The 16,265-nt window shown below is 35.8% G+C and overlaps 1 protein-coding gene across 1 annotated transcript in view; it reads left to right on the top strand.

The window, feature by feature from the left end:
- Positions 1-16,265, top strand: part of HHLA2 (HERV-H LTR-associating 2) — a 172,376-nt gene that overhangs the window by 12,778 nt on the left and 143,333 nt on the right. The window contains exon 2 of the mRNA XM_033432212.2: positions 14,684-14,750. The gene's annotated coding sequence lies outside the window, so the exon portion shown is untranslated. The remainder of the gene's footprint in view (positions 1-14,683; positions 14,751-16,265) is intronic.

Raw genomic sequence — 16,265 nt, 5'->3', positions numbered from 1 at the left:
TAAGCTGTGCTGATTTCCCTGAAATGCTGACTCTGACCTTAAACAAATCTTAAGCTTTCTTCATGTCTGTGTGACCTTACAGCTTCCTAGCCAATAAGCTACAAATTAGTAAACTTATACAGTGCTATTACCCTAAAATGAATGTAAGTTTCTAGTAACCAGTCACAATAGAAAACAATCTACAGTTGACCCTTGAATAACATGGGTTTGAACAGTTTGGGCCCACTTATATGTGTATTTTTTCAATAGTAAATCCTATAGTACTACATGATCTGCAGTTGGTTGAATCCAAGGATGCTGAACTGTGCTGGAGGTTGGTGTTCCTAACCCTAGGGTGGTTCAAGGGTCAACTGAACTCTTTCATTCATTCGTTGTAAATTGAGGTGTAACTGCTGAGACCTGAGCTTCGTGTTACTTTTGGTTTTGAAGTCTCCCTGTTGCAAAAGGTTTGTCTCTTGTTCAATAAAATATTTATATCAAGTAATGCTCTCTGAATTTTCTTTTGAGAGTAGATTGGTCCAGGAACTCAAACAGAGCATAACAAGCATGTCTTGTCTTTGCTCTGTGATGTTTGAGGCCTCAGCTAGGAAGACTGGAAGGCTAGGGCGACTACATGGCTGAGGACTGGGTTCCTCCGAAGGCAAATTCACTCATGACAGGCACCTCAGCTGGGATGGTGTGACAATTAGGATGTCCAATAAGAGTTCCTACACATGGCTTCTCCGTGTGGCTTGGCTTTCTTACAACGTGATGATCTCAGGGTAGTCAGAGTTAAGAGTTTTCTTTTCTCCCTCATCTGAATTAAATCCAGGTTGATGAAAACCAGGAATTATCCAAATAAACAAACTACAGGGAGCTATTTCAAGATTCTTCCTTTTTCTGAGGTGGTTGATAAACATTTCAACTGTAGTCTGATATTTAATTCCAAAATAATAAAATCCTAACTTGCTTCCTGAAATGGCCTTTCTAAACTGGGAATTAGGGAAGAGTTCTCATCCAAAGGTAATTAAATGGCCTTAATAGGTAACTAATGACTTCTTAAGGACCTTCTCAGTGTATTCAAGTGCAGTGTTTACCACAGTAAGAAAACTATAAGAGAACTGGGAAGAATGACAGACTTTGTCCTGAAGGACATATATCTTATATCTTCCTTTAAAAATATTACCAAAAAGTAAATGACAAATGTTAGATAATAAAATGGATTAAAGTATTTAATCTCTCTCTGCACAGTGGTTAAAATGCAAAGTAACAGAAGAAGCAAGAGGGAAATAAATGAGACCAACCAAAATACATCTTATGGCTGAGTGTCAAATTACCCCTGAGTTTGTTTAATCTCTATGTGATTTATACATGAAGAGCTAGCTAATTTGTGATATTGTTTGGAGAACTCAGAGGTATCAGAGTGAAGGCAGTTTTTCCAAACTAAAATGAGTTGGGAAGATAAGAAAATCCACCATTTAAAATAAATTGGCTTAGGGACTAGCAAAACTCAGTACAAAGCTCTATCACTAATGAAATCCTTATTGAAAACTTAGCTTTGACCTATCGCTAAATTTAAAATTCTTATTTTAGTCTTGTGTAGCAATAGATATCATTTATTTATAAATTTGATTTTGCCTGTGACAATTTGCATAGCCTGGTAACTTAAGAAATCTACACAATTTTAAAGAGAAAACAAACATCTCCTGAAATTAGAGAAACAGTTTTCCTGCCAGTCCATGCTTTTCATTATGTATTTGATAAAGCAATAGGTTTACCTTGAGTTGTACTGAATCTAATTTTTGGACTTGGGCCTGTCTTTCTCGAAGATTGGTAGGATTACACCTTTATCTTTCTTATATTCCCTTTGTTTTTGTAGTCAGACTAGCATAGAAAAAAGTGGGTTGCTTTCTCCATGGTCTCTCTGGCTCACTTCTGATCAAAGAGAGAATATTTATTTAGAAATGAGGGGTAGTTCTTTTCATTTGTTTTAGCATAAACTACTGGGTTTTGAAAGCTTAAAATAATAATGAAAAATACCATGAATCCAGAAAGATCTGTTTGGGTAGTTATATCCTGATTAGAGATCAATTCTAAGTGTCTTGGAGAGAGGGGAAGTAGGGCACCTATGTTTGACGTTAATTAAGGCTACAAAACTAGAGAGGAGATTCTTTTAGTCTGAGAAATTAATTGAACTTATCTGAGTCTTAAGATAATCTTTCAGTATACATCAATAAAACATGTATTTTATAATACCAATTTGTCATTGGCAGTTTCTGGCTATAAAGTCAAGGTAATTAAGGATTAACATTTTAGATTACAAAAGTAACATTTGTTGAGAGTCTTCTTAAATATTTAGGGTTGGCGACCCTAATCTGCTAAAAACTAGTTCACTGAGCAGCAGTTATGCTGCTGCTATGCAGATGCCTATCCCCAACCAATAAGGATGTTTTGATTTACTGCATTTGAAGGCGCCTGTACATGTACATGGTTAAAATCTCTACAGTTGAATCTGAAATGCAGCTAGTAGCTATATCATCCTCTTGGGAAAGTAACGTTACTGCTTCTATCTTGCATCATGTTGCTGTGGATTAAAATGCAGAACTCCCTCCCTTTTCATGAAATACCGCTTGTTGGATTAACTACACTACCCTGTGACATTTTGCGATGTGAAGTTTCCTCCCTCAGTTATCACTTTGCTGTATCCATCTTGGGCTTCAACTTTCTATCAATATTGTTCTACCATACAATAAAGATTTTTTCTCCTTTATAAAGAAGAAACACAATCAAAATTAAGCAGTTCTGCCTCTTTTCACTGGATGATTTTTTAATCCTATTCTTCAAGTAGTAGGGTCTATCCTGTCTTTATTGCTTTTTCTTTTGAAAACTTAATTTCAACTTCCTGTTGCAGTCCTTTCTTGTTGTATGATTATATGCCTGTTCCCTGAAACTATAATTTGGGTTGTTGAATTTATGTATGTTTCCCTTTTTTCTTTCCTCTGTCACTTCCTAAATGATTCCAGAGTTTAGTTTGAGCCTCCGTTGCAGGCCTGAACTGTCTTTCACAATAATAGACTGTCTGGCATTTGAATGCTCTAACTGCTTTGAAATAAACCTTCCCAATATCTGGTGTACTTTTCACAATGTACTTGACATTCTTTTCGTTGATTGTAATAGATTCTGAGGTGTTTTCACTTTCTTCCAAAGTTTCTATTACTTCTACTTTAAAAAGCATAATATACGTTGATCAGAGTGAAACTAATTCAAGTGGAACAAATACTTAACTTCCAAAAAAGCATCTTCTTAAGAATCCTGCTTCATTCCTCTCAGAAGGATTTGTCACGCAAATCAAGAATTTTATAGTACAAATTTCCCCCACTACCTGAAAGTAGAGCATTCCTATTAAACTTTTCGTAAGCCGAAATGGTGGAAAGCAAAGAAGCAATTATCTTAGGACACATTTTGCTAACGGATGCACAAAGTAAATCAAGATAAAGCACAGATGCTCACAGAAACAGTTCAAAGCTATGGCAGCTTGATGCTGAGATTCTGAGTGTAGTTCCTGGGGAAGGAGTTTAGCGGGGCCGCTCTCACTGCTTGAGGCACACACTGCCTTTATAACAGCCCCCTGCAAAACAAATGCTGAATGTAATTTTTGCTTTTCGCCTTTTTTTTGTAAAACCCAAAATCCTCTTTGGATTTCCTTCCATTAGCGAAAACAGGTACTAATGTGGGTAATTTATAAAAATGAAGTGGCGTAAAGCAAACTTTCAAAAAGGGGGGTGGTACCTGTATATTCTTTTTCTTAATATCCCCTCTATAGGAAGCATTCCTTTATCAATAGCCAACTTAGACAAAGTTTTATGTAACTAGAATTTTTCTGTTAGTTTTTACAGTAGAAAAAAATTGGAATCAACTAACATGTCCGTTGGTACATAGTTAATATTCCATTGTATATATAGGCGCTAATTTAGGCAACATTGAAAAAGATGTTTTAAGATATTGGATGACATGGAAAAATATGCATGCAATCAAAAAGTAGATTTGAAAATGGTATATAAGCAGCATAATATCAGTGTTCTAAAAATATATGCATATAAAAATAAGGTTAGTCATGTTATTCTGTAATGATGATTGCATTATCTGTGTTTCTTTTTTAATTTTTCCAGTCTCTGTAATCATACACTCTTTAAAAATAAGGAAAATTTATTAGACAATTTTTTAAAAAATCACATATACACTTCTGTTAACACATGTTTGCTTAGTTGGCATTCTATGTCTCTTTTATATGTTGTTTTATAATCTAATAATCCCTTGTCAAGTTTAATACAGGGACAGGGAAACAGTTGCTTGCTAAACAATTGTTCTGATTCTTTCTCCTTCATGATAGCTAACGTTTGAGTACTTACTGTGTGGTTAGACACCATGCCAAGGGTTTTAAGTATACAGTGTTTTATGTATCTAATTTAGACACTACCTTGCTTAAGCCTCAAAAGGAATCTAGTGTTTTATAGATTAGGACACTGAAGGTCAGACTGTCTAAGGTCACACAGCTGATATGTGGTAAGCTATATCTCATCCAAGGTCTCTAATGACAAAGCCCATAGTCTTTCCACTACAAAGTGAACATTACCATGCTTTGTCCAGAGTACGTGGGTAATATAGCAGCCTCTAACAGAATTATTTGGATATACAATAAAGCTTCTCCATTGCTCTGATTCTCAATTAGATTTTTTAAATTGAGTTAAACTTTTAAGATAATCATAGATTCACATGCAGTCATAAGAAATAATCCAGAGAGATCCTTTGTCCCCTTTACCTAGTATACTCCAATGGCATCGTCTTGCAAAATTATGTGCAATAGATAGTCAACGAATCATCCCAAATTAAGGAGCCCTGTGGATGAAAGGCTCTTGGTGCTGCAGCCAGGAGTCAGTGCTGTGCCTCTGAGGTGGGAGAGCCAACTTCAGGACACTGGTCCACAAGAGGCCTCCCAGCTGCACATAATATCAAACAGCAAAAATCTCCGAGAGATCTCCATCTCAACGCCAGCACCCAGCTTCACTCAACGACCAGCAAGCTACAGTGCTGGACATCCTATGCCAAACAACTAGCAAGACAGGAACACAACCCCACCCATTAGCAGAGAGGCTGCCCAAAATCATAATAAGTCTACAGACACCCCAAAACACACCACCAGACGTGGACCTGCCCACCACAAAGACAAGATCCAGCCTCATCCACCAGAACACAGGCACTAGTACCCTCCACCAGGAAGCCGACACAACCCACTGAACCAACCTTAGCCACTGGGGACAGACACAAAAAACAACAGGAACTACGAACCTTCAGCCTGCAAAAAAGGAGACCACAAACACAGTAAGATAAGCAAAATGAAAAGACAGAAAAACACACAGCAGATGAAGGAGCAAGATAAAAACCCACCAGACCTAACAAATGAAGAGGAAATAGGCAGTCTACCGGAAAAAGAATTCAGAATAATGATAGTAAGGTTGATCCGAAATCTTGGAGATAGAATGGACAATAGAATGGACAAAATGCAAGAATCAGTTAACAAGGACCTAGAAGAACTAAAGATGAAACAAACAACGATGAACAACACAATAAATGAAATTAAAAGTACTCTAGATGGGATCAATAGCAGAAAAACTGAGGCAGAAGAACGGAGAAGTGACCTGGAAGATAAAATAGTGGAAATAACTACTGCAGAGCAGAATAAAGAAAAAAGAATGAAAAGAACTGAGGACAGTCTCAGAGACCTCTGGGACAACATTAAACGCACCAACATTCGAATTATAGGGGTTCCAGAAGAAGAAGAGAAAAAGAAAGGGACTGAGAAAATATTTGAAGAGATTATAGTTGAAAACTTCCCTAATATGGGAAAGGAAATAGTTAATCAAGTCCAGGAAGCACAGAGAGTCCCATACAGGATAAATCCAAGGAGAAATACGCCAAGACACATATTAATCAAACTGTCAAAAATTAAATACAAAGAAAACATATTAAAAGCAGCAAGGGAAAAACAACAAATAACACACAAGGGAATCCCCATAAGGTTAACATCTGATCTTTCAGCAGAAACTCTGCAAGCCAGAAGGGAGTGGCAGGACATATTGAAAGTGTTGAAGGAGAAAAACCTGCAACCAAGAATACTCTACCCAGCAAGGATCTCATTCAGATTTGATGGAGAAATTAAAACCTTTACAGACAAGCAAAAGCTGAGAGAGTTCAGCACCACCAAACCAGCTCTACAACAACTGCTAAAGGAACTTCTCTAGGCAAGAAACACAAAAGAAGGAAAAGACCTACAATAACAAACCCCAAACAATTAAGAAAATGGGAATGGGAACACACATATCGATAATTACCTTAAATGTAAATGGACTAAATGCTCCCACCAAAAGACACAGATTGGCTGAATGGATACAAAAACAAGACCCATATATTTGCTGTCTACAAGAGACCCACTTCAGACCTAGAGACACATACAGACTGAAAGTAAGGGGATGGAAAAAGGTATTTCATGCAAATGGAAACCAAAAGAAAGCTGGAGTAGCAATTCTCATATAAGTTATATATATATATATATATATATATATATGTAGTTTGCTTGAGTGCAGTGTTTTTTGTTTTCTGTACTGAATTCATTAGCATGGGTCGGTATAAAATTTAGCATAGGTCAATATGTAATTTGTAAACTAATAAGGTCTTAAAAGTGAGGAATTAAGTCTTTTAAATTTAATTATTTATTGCAAAGAGCAGAATAGCATACATAAACAGGTGCCTAAGGAAAACTTGTATTCTAATATGGAACTCTCATGAACACCTTTTTTTTTTCTTCTAACGGTATGATAGTAGGCCATTTGATTATTTTTATGGCTTTAACTTTACAACAATGAAATATTCGTAAATTTTAAAAAGTATTTTTCTTTATTTGATGCGGGTGGGATACTGGAGAAATGAAAGGTCAAACATCTATTGAGGAATCCATACTTGTCTATATATTGTGTACTTTTATTTCAAGAACTGATTTAAAATTCCTAAAAGGATGCTATAATAAGTTATTATGCCATTTTACAGACTGAATTAAGTGAATTTCAGGGAGGTATGAAACTTGCCTAAGGCTATCCAGCTACCAAGCGGTAGAAGTGAGAATTAAATCCAGGTATACCTATAAAAAAAAATAAAAAAAAAAAAAAAAAAAAGAAGGCGAGGGCAGCACCAGGGTATGGGGTTGTTAGTTTTATAGGGGTGAGTAATTTCATACGCTGATGAGTGGGAGGAGTATTCCAGCTATTTTGGGGAAGGGGTGGGGATTTCTAGGAATTGAGCCACCGCCCACTTTTTGACCTTTATGGTCATCCTTGGAACTGTCGTGGCACCTGTGGGTGTGTCGCTTAGCTTGCTGATGTGTTACAATGAGTGTATACTGAGGCTCAAGGTCTAGTGGAAGTAGACTCGTCCGCCATCTTGGACCTATTTTGTTCTAATCAGTTTATGTTGTGTCCTCGGGCTATGTAATTCTTTTAAAGGTTGTGCCCTGCCCCCTTTCCTCCTGTTTCATATTGAATATATAATATGTTTTAATGTTTTAATATATGTTTTAATGTTTTAATAATTAATACATGATATATTGTATAATTAATTTATATATCATATATATAATGATATCTATAGGTATTTGTTCTAATAAGTCATTAAAAATAAATGAATATTCTTTTTCTTTCATAAAAAAAATATATAAACATTTTTCTATGTCAATAAATATCCCCCTCCATATAAAAAAAAAAAAATTATGTGCAATAGCATCAGGATATTGACATTGACATAGTCAAGATACATCACACAGGGATCTCTCATGTTGAACTTTTGTAGCCATATCCACCTCCCTTGCACCTCACTTAACCACTAGCATCTGCAAAACTGTTCTCTGTTTACATAATTTGTCATTTAAAGAATGTTACTTAAATAGAATCAAACAATATGTAGCCTTTTGGAACTGGTTATTTAAACTCAGCATAATTCTCTGGAGATTCATCCTCGTTGTTGTATGGTTCAACAACTATGTATAGTTGGTACTTTTTTTTTTTTTTCTGAGTAGTTTTCTATGGTATAGATGTACCACAGTTTGTTTAACCATTCGCCCATTGAAGGATAGCTGTGTTGTTTCCAATTTTTGACTATTACAAATGAAACTGCTCTGAATATTACAGGTTTCTGTGTGAACATAAGTTTCATTTCTCTGGGATAAATGCTCAGGGGTGCATTTGTTGAGTTGTATGGTAGTTGCATGTTTAGTTTTGAAAGAAATTGCCATGATGTTTTCTGGACTGACTGCGCCGTTTTGCATTCCCCTCAGCAATGTATGAGTGATGCAGTTTCTCCACATCCTCACTAGTGTTTGGGGTTGTCATTACTTTTAAAACATTTTAATTATCATTTAAAATTTTTTATCATTTTTATTTAATTTTTTAATTAAAATTTTTTGTGATAGTTGTGTAGTGATTATCTCACTGTAGTTTTAATTTGCATTTCCCTAATGTCTAGTGATGCTGAACATCTTTTCATGTGCTTATTTGCTATCTAAATATCTTCTTAGGTACAATGTCTCCTCATGCCTTTTGTCTATTTTCTTTTGGATTCTTTGTTTTTTTACTTTTGAGCTTTGGAAGTGCTTCATATACTTTAGATACTAGTTCTTTACCAGATATGTGGCTTACAAATATTTTCTCTCAATCTATAGTTTTCCTTTTCATTCTCCTAACAAGGTCTTTCACAAAGTAAAAGTTTAAATTTTTGATGATGTCAAGTTTATAAGTAAGATTGTGGATCATACTTTTAGTGTCAAATCTCAGAAATTTTGCCCAGCTCTGGTTACTAAAGATTTTCTCTTATTTTTTTTTTTCTAAAAGTTTCAGTCTTACCTTTTATTCTTAAGTTCAGGCTGATTTTCTGCGTCAGTCCTAGAATCAACTATTCTAGCCTACAAATCAAAGAAATATGTGTTATGCTAACTCATACACTAAAACTTGCATGTACATATCTAGAAATATTTTTATATGTAACCATCTATATCTATAGTTAAGCTAAACTTGAGTTTATATTGATGTCTCAAACTCTAATCTATTACCATATGGATCATTCTAGCTTCCTTCCCTTGCTTATCTGTAAATTCCCAACAGTGAGAAAACTGACTCCTATCATCTGCCATCTATTTACTTAATTGCTCAGCTCCAATGTACATATATAGTGGTGTCAGAATTGTTAACCTGTACCCCAGTGGGAACAACTTTATCAATGAGAGTACAGTGCTTACGTACAATTTCTTTTGCTTTAGTGTTAGAGACTCCACTCATTTCCAGAGTTACTTTGCTCAACACCTTTCCCCCACTTTCCACCTTTTCAGTAGAGTTGTTTCATACATTTGTAGTACAATTAGATTGTTTTGTCACAGTTTGCATTCCATCCTAGAATCCCCTGAGCTCCTGAATGATTTTTTTAAATTTGCATGTATTAAGGTTTACTCTTTGTGCTATGGAATTCTGTGGGTTTTGAAAAATGCATAATTTAATGTATCCACAATTATGTTATCATACAGAATGTATGCCTTAAAAATATCCCCCATGATTCACCTATTCAACCTCCCTCTTACCCCTCCTTCTTGGAAAACACTGATCTTTTTACAGTCTCTACAGTTATACTTTTCCAGAATGTCACATAATTGTACAGTATACTGCCTTTTCAGACTGGCTTCTCTCACTTTGTATTATGCATTTAAAATGGTACTGGCACAAAAACAGAAATAGAGATCAATGGAACAGGATAGAAAGCCCAGAGATAAACCCACGCACATATGGTCACCTTATCTTTGATAAAGGAGGCAAGAATATACAGTGGAGAAAAGACAGCCTCTTCAATAAGTGGTGCTGGGAAAACTGGACAGGTACATGTAAAAGTATGAGATTAGAACACTCCCTAACACCATACACAAAAATAAGCTCAAAATGGATTAAAGACCTAAATGTAAGGCCAGAAACTATCAAACTCTTAGAGGAAAGCATAGGCAGAACACTCTATTACATAAATCACAGCAAGATCCTTTTTGACCCACCTCCTAGAGAAATGGAAATAAAAACAAAAATAAACAGATGGGACCTAATGAAACTTCAAAGCTTTTGCACAGCAAAGGAACCATAAACAAGACCAAAAGACAACCCTCAGAATGGGAGAAAATATTTGCAAATGAAGCAACTGACAAAGGATTAATCTCCTAAACTTACAAGCAGCTCATGCAGCTCAATAACAAAAAAACAACCCAATCCAAAAATGGGCAGAAGACCTAAATAGACATTTCTCCAAAGAAGATATACAGATTGCCAACAAACACATGAAAGAATGCTCAACATCATTAATCATTAGAGAAATGCAAATCAAAACTACAATGAGATATCATCTCACACCGGTCAGAATGGCCATCATCAAAAAATCTAGAAACAGTAAATGCTGGAGAGGGTGTGGAGAAAAGGGAACACTCTTGCACTGCTGGTGGGAATGTAAATTGATACAGCCACAGTGGAAAACAGTATGGCGGTTCCTTAAAATACTACAAATAGAACTACCATACGACCCAGCAACCCCACTACTGGGCATATACGCTGAGAAAACCATAATTCAAAAAGTGTCATGTACCACAATGTTCATTGCAGCTCTATTTACAATAGCCAGGAGATGGAAACAACCTAAGTGTCCGTCATCGGATGAATGGATGAAGAAGATGTGGCACATATATACAATGGAATGTTACTCAGCCATAAAAAGAAACGAAATTGAGCTATTTGTAGTGAGGTGGATGGACCTAGAGTCTGTCATACAGAGTGAAGTAAGTCAGAAAGAGAAAGACAAATACCGTATGCTAACACATATACATGGAATCTAAGGAAAAAAAAAAAAAGGTCATGAAGAACCTAGGGGTAAGACGGGAATAAAGACACAGACCTACTAGAGAATGGACTTGAGGATATGGAGAGGGGGAAGGGTAAGCTGTGACAAAGTGAGAGAGTGGCATGGACATATATACACTACCAAATGTGAAATAGATAGCTAGTGGGAAGCAGCCGCATAGCACAGGGAGATCAGCTCGGTGCTTTGTGACCACCTAGAGGGGTGGGATAGGGAGGATGGGAGGGAGGGAGACGCAAGAGGGAAGAGATATGGGAACATATGCATATGTATAACTGATTCACTTTGTTAAAAAGCAGAAACTAACATACCATTGTAAAGCAATTATACTCCAATCAAGATGTTAAGAAAAATTAATCCATGTCCTTTCCTGATTTGATAGTTTGCTTCTTTTCTTATAGCTGACTAACATTCCATTTGTACCACAGCTTGTTTATCCATTCACTTATTTAGGAATGTCTAGGTTGTTTTTAGTTTTCTGTGATTGTGAATAAATTTGTAATAAACATTCATGTGCAGATTTTTGTGTGAACATACATTTTCATATTAGTTGAGTAAATATCTAGAAGTATACTTGCTGGATTGTATGGTAAGTCTATGTTTAGCTTTGTAATGAGCTTTTAAACTGTCTTCTAAAGTGATTGTACCTTTTTGCATTCCCATCAGCAATGAATGAGTGTTCTTGTTGCTCTGCATCCTCACCAGAAATTAGGATTCTCAGTTTTAAAAAAAAATTATCCATTATAATAGATGGGTAGTGTAAATTACATTTTTATTCTTAAATATATACTGGAAACAGATTATTTTGCAATGCAGAAGAATTTCTTTTCTGTGTCTTTTTTTTCTCTTTAAATTGGAGTATAGTTGATTAACAATGTTGTGTTAGTTTCAGGTGTGCAGCAGAGTGATTCAGTTATACGTATACATGTATCTATTCTTTTTCAAATTCTTTTCCCATTTAGGTTATTACAGAGTATTGAGCAGAGTTCCCTGTGCTATATATTAGGTCCTTGTTTGTTATCTGTTTTAAATATAGCAGTGTGTAGATGTCAATCCCAAACTCCCAATCTATCCCTCCCCCACACCCCTCCCCCCAGTAACCATAAATTCATTTCTAAATCTGGGATTCTGTTTCTGCTTTGTAAATAAGTTTGTTTGTATCATTTTTTTTAGGATTCTGCATATACGTGATATCATATGATATTTGTCTTTCTCTGTCTGATTTACCTTACTTAGTATGATAATCTCCAGGTCCATTCATGTTGCTGCAAATGGTATTATTTCATTCTTTTTAATGAATGCAGAAGAATTAATTAAAGGAAATGATACTCTTCAAAGACACTGATAACCATAGTCTTTGCCTCCTCCTCACAGAATAAGGATTGGCCTCACTGCTAAGGAATTTTCTTGAAGTCCCCGGAGAGCCCATGTTTGTAAACATTCCCTGGAATCCATGATTCTCAGCCCTATCAGACCCAGTGCACCCTTACAACAAATGTTTGTAATGCCTTCTTTTCTATGCCAAAATGAAATGAATCAGTAATATAACCTAACTGCATAGTTTTAAAAAATCAATATAATTGATTGTTAAATACAGGAGAAATTTTAAAAATTAAAAATTAGATATTCAAGCATGTAGATGTTCAGTCATAAATATATTAAAAGACAATGAAGTAGTCAGGTATTAGTACTTTCTTCCCAAATAAGTGAGAAGATCAGAAGTCACTCCATGCAAGACACAGAGTGAAATTGAAGCATTGGTATGAGTGGACACTAGAATAAAATCTAGTATTACTCTTGTGCATAATTGAAAGAGAACTTATTTATATGTAATGAGGAGGAACAACCCCAGTTGAAGTAGGACTAATATGCCAAGATAAATTACAGACTGTTTTTTTTTTTAATTTTTAAAAATTACAGACTGTTGAAGTGAAAGCAATGGTGAGATATTCTTGCAAATGAACTCAGTATTACAAGTATGGTGTTAAAATTTCATATATTGTGACATAAAGTGTTAGTGACAAAGTACATGTCTCCTGCCATTTTGAAATCCCATTACATGTTGGAACATACGTTCAGTCTCAGCTAAAACAGCCTGGGAGGCTATATTCTTTCATAAGCAATAGGGACTATAGAATAGATTGGAAAGAAGCTATAAATAAGAGGCTACATGTACCCCAATGTTCACTGCAGCACTATTTACAATAGCCAGGACATGGAAACAACATAAATGTCCAATGATAGATGAATGGATAAAGAAGATGTGGTACATATATACTATGGAATATTACTCAGCCATAAAAAGGAACAAAGTATACCAGAAAGAGAAAAACAAATATCGTATATTAACACATATATGTGGAATCTAGAAAAATGGTACAGATGAACCTATTTGCAGGGCAAGAATAGAGATGTAGACATAGAGAATGGACATGTGGACACAGGGAGGGAAGGAGAGGGTGGGACGAATTGAGAGATTAGGTTTGATATAAATACACTACCATGTGTAAAGTAGATAGCTATTGGGAACCTGCTGTATAGCACAGGGAGCTCAGCTCAGCGCTCTGTGACGACCTAGATGGGTGGGATGGGGGGGAGGTGGGAGGAAGGTCCAAGAGGGAGGGGATATAGGTATACACATAGCTGATTCACTTCACTGTACAGCAGAAACTAACACAACATTGTAAAGCAATTCTACTCCAATAAAAAATAAAGGCTGTAGAGAAATTACGTGATGAGCCATAAGGGACAATATTGAGTAAGAGCTGAAAACAGGCAACCCCAAAATAATGCCAATGCTAGTTTCCCAATATAAGTGTTTGTCCCTGTACTACAAAGAAATAATGGAAGATGATAAGAATGTGAAATTTAAAAAATATTTTTATAATGAAATGTAGTGTTCTAGTTTTATAATATTTGGCATGAAGTCGCAAAAGGAGTCCCAAAGCTATCATATATTTGCAATCTGCCTTGTCATTTTTGCAATAATTGCATTTCTACACTGAAACCCTTTTTAACTAATATGCATTTTAAAATGCTGTATAACATTGAGTAGATAGAAAGTAGAGAGATAGTAAACTATTCAATAGTTTTAAAAGTCTCTATCCCATTTAAGCTTTTCTCTCTATAACATCCTTCTCTTAAATTATGTTGACTTCTTGCATAAATATATGAAAAATCTTTTTAGTATCTCATCTACTGAAGTATCATTAGTTTGTACTTATAGTGGGTTTGGCACTCTGGGATATTAAAACTGTGTTCAGGAAGATACTCCATGTGTGGGATTGTCCTTTCTGTTTAGAATATCTAACATTCTTTGCCCCTAACCACTAAATGCCTGAGCCTCCGTGTCTCTGTCCCCAGTCGTCAGAAAAGCAGAAATGCTCCCACATTTCCAAGATGTACCCTAGCCTACAGTACCTCCCTTGTTGAGAACCTCAACTAAATCTACGGTTCCTAACATTTCATGAGGAATATTGTAAGTTTCAGCTGCTTGAGCCTAGTGAGTGAAATCTGGATAAGTAGATTCTGTAACAATTTCGTGGTGACTGCAGAGGCCATCATGTGTTTGATGAAATGGGAGTTTCAGAACAGAGTTCAAATGATAAATGTCAGATTTTGCAAAGGTACGTGCAAAAAATGTCCTTGAGGAGGAAACAGGGTATTAGAGAAGAAGAAAGCTAGGTCAGAAACTAATGTTGCTAATTTTTTGTTGTTTTTTTAGTCCACAAAACTGGGTGAGGACATGGGAAGAAAGACGAAAAGGAAACTGACATGCCAGTGTGTACCAGGTACCAAGAGCTGTACTGACACTTCCAAATCTAATCTCCATAAAACTCTGAGGAGGCTACACTGTTCTCAATTAATTCTCAGGTTATGGTAGAGGAGACTGGGATTCTAAGAAACTGTGTAACTTTTCCTACCTTGTTTGAAGAACAGAGTCTGCCAAACAAGAGGAACAAGAAGAAAACTGGATGTTGGAAATGGAACAGATTGGCATACTCATGCTGTTGAATGGGAAAGCAGGCTTGTTAGGTGACAGATCAATGTTTTGGGAGAAATAGAAAGCCTTTGTGAGATGGTAGGTCCAGACACTCTGTATTCCTAACCTGAGCTAAGGTCTTTTGTCCAAGTGGTAAGAACATACCACTGTTGTACTTCGTTCCCTGTAGGTAGGAACAAAATACACCACCCAAGCTTTAGGCTTTTTGATTCAGGTCTAGCTGTGGCTAGACCCCATTAAATATTGTGGCCTGTGATTTTACAATAATTAAACATTTCAAATTGAAAAATGGAAGAAGTTCCCATTAGCTCATGTTAAAGATTGAATGTGGGTGAAATGTGTTGCTTTCTACAAGTTTATGGACAGAAAACCTCTAAGTGTTTATGTGCCATTCTTGGTAAGATCTACGTTTAAATCAGTAGGTCTTGTGCTTTAATTCTGGAGTCTCAAAGGTAGTGCTTAAAACATGCTCCTACCAGCTTGTGAGGACCAATTGTTAAATTTTCAGGAGTTTTGCCATCTGTTTATTAAATCCTTCATAGTTTGAAATCAACTGTGATGGCAATATTTACATCTCAAAATCAGAAAACCCTACAAATCCAGCCCCTACTCCCTGCTTCTGAACTAACTGTTAAACATTGTATAGGTATACTAGTCTAAAGGTTATAAAATGATTCACCTGTGGTCATTGGCATTTACTTGTACTCAAGGGTATCTTTCTATGGCTTACAATCACTGGCCATATGACAACTACTGAAAAAATTATTTGCTCCTTTTACATAACACACTTTTGGTTGGCATGAGGTAAGTAACAAAGTTACTTATTTAGGGGGAGATCTCTAGTGCAGATAGTGGTGGTAATCAGGTTGTGCCTCACTATCATTAAAGCTTTTATTATTTCCCTTCATCCTCATTCTTTTTTCCCAAAGCCCTCTGCTGTCATTGGTAAACATTCTAATCGATTTACTGTCTATATTTTTGAGTGTGTTCTTATAAAATGTGTACTGTTCTGCATACATATATTAATTTATAGAAATGGTTCATCTCAATCTGTCTTACACTGTTCCATACCTTTTACACCCAGGACTAGTATTAATGATTTTTAATTTGACTATGTTGTAACCAATTGTCCTCTGGAAAGACTTCACTAGTCACTTTCCCATCATCCATTCTTGAGGATCCCCATATTCTCACATTCTTGCCAATACCTGACAATTTTCCAGCTTTCTATTTCCAGGCTAATAGGTGTAAATAATATCTTTTCTTAATTTACATTCCTTTGATTACTAATGAGTCTGAGCAC

This window comes from Orcinus orca, chromosome 5, assembly GCF_937001465.1.
Source record: "Orcinus orca chromosome 5, mOrcOrc1.1, whole genome shotgun sequence".
Classification (NCBI taxonomy): Eukaryota; Metazoa; Chordata; class Mammalia; order Artiodactyla; family Delphinidae; genus Orcinus; species Orcinus orca.
Note: the sequence above shows the minus strand (reverse complement) of the source record. Positions and strands in the feature narration are given on the sequence as shown.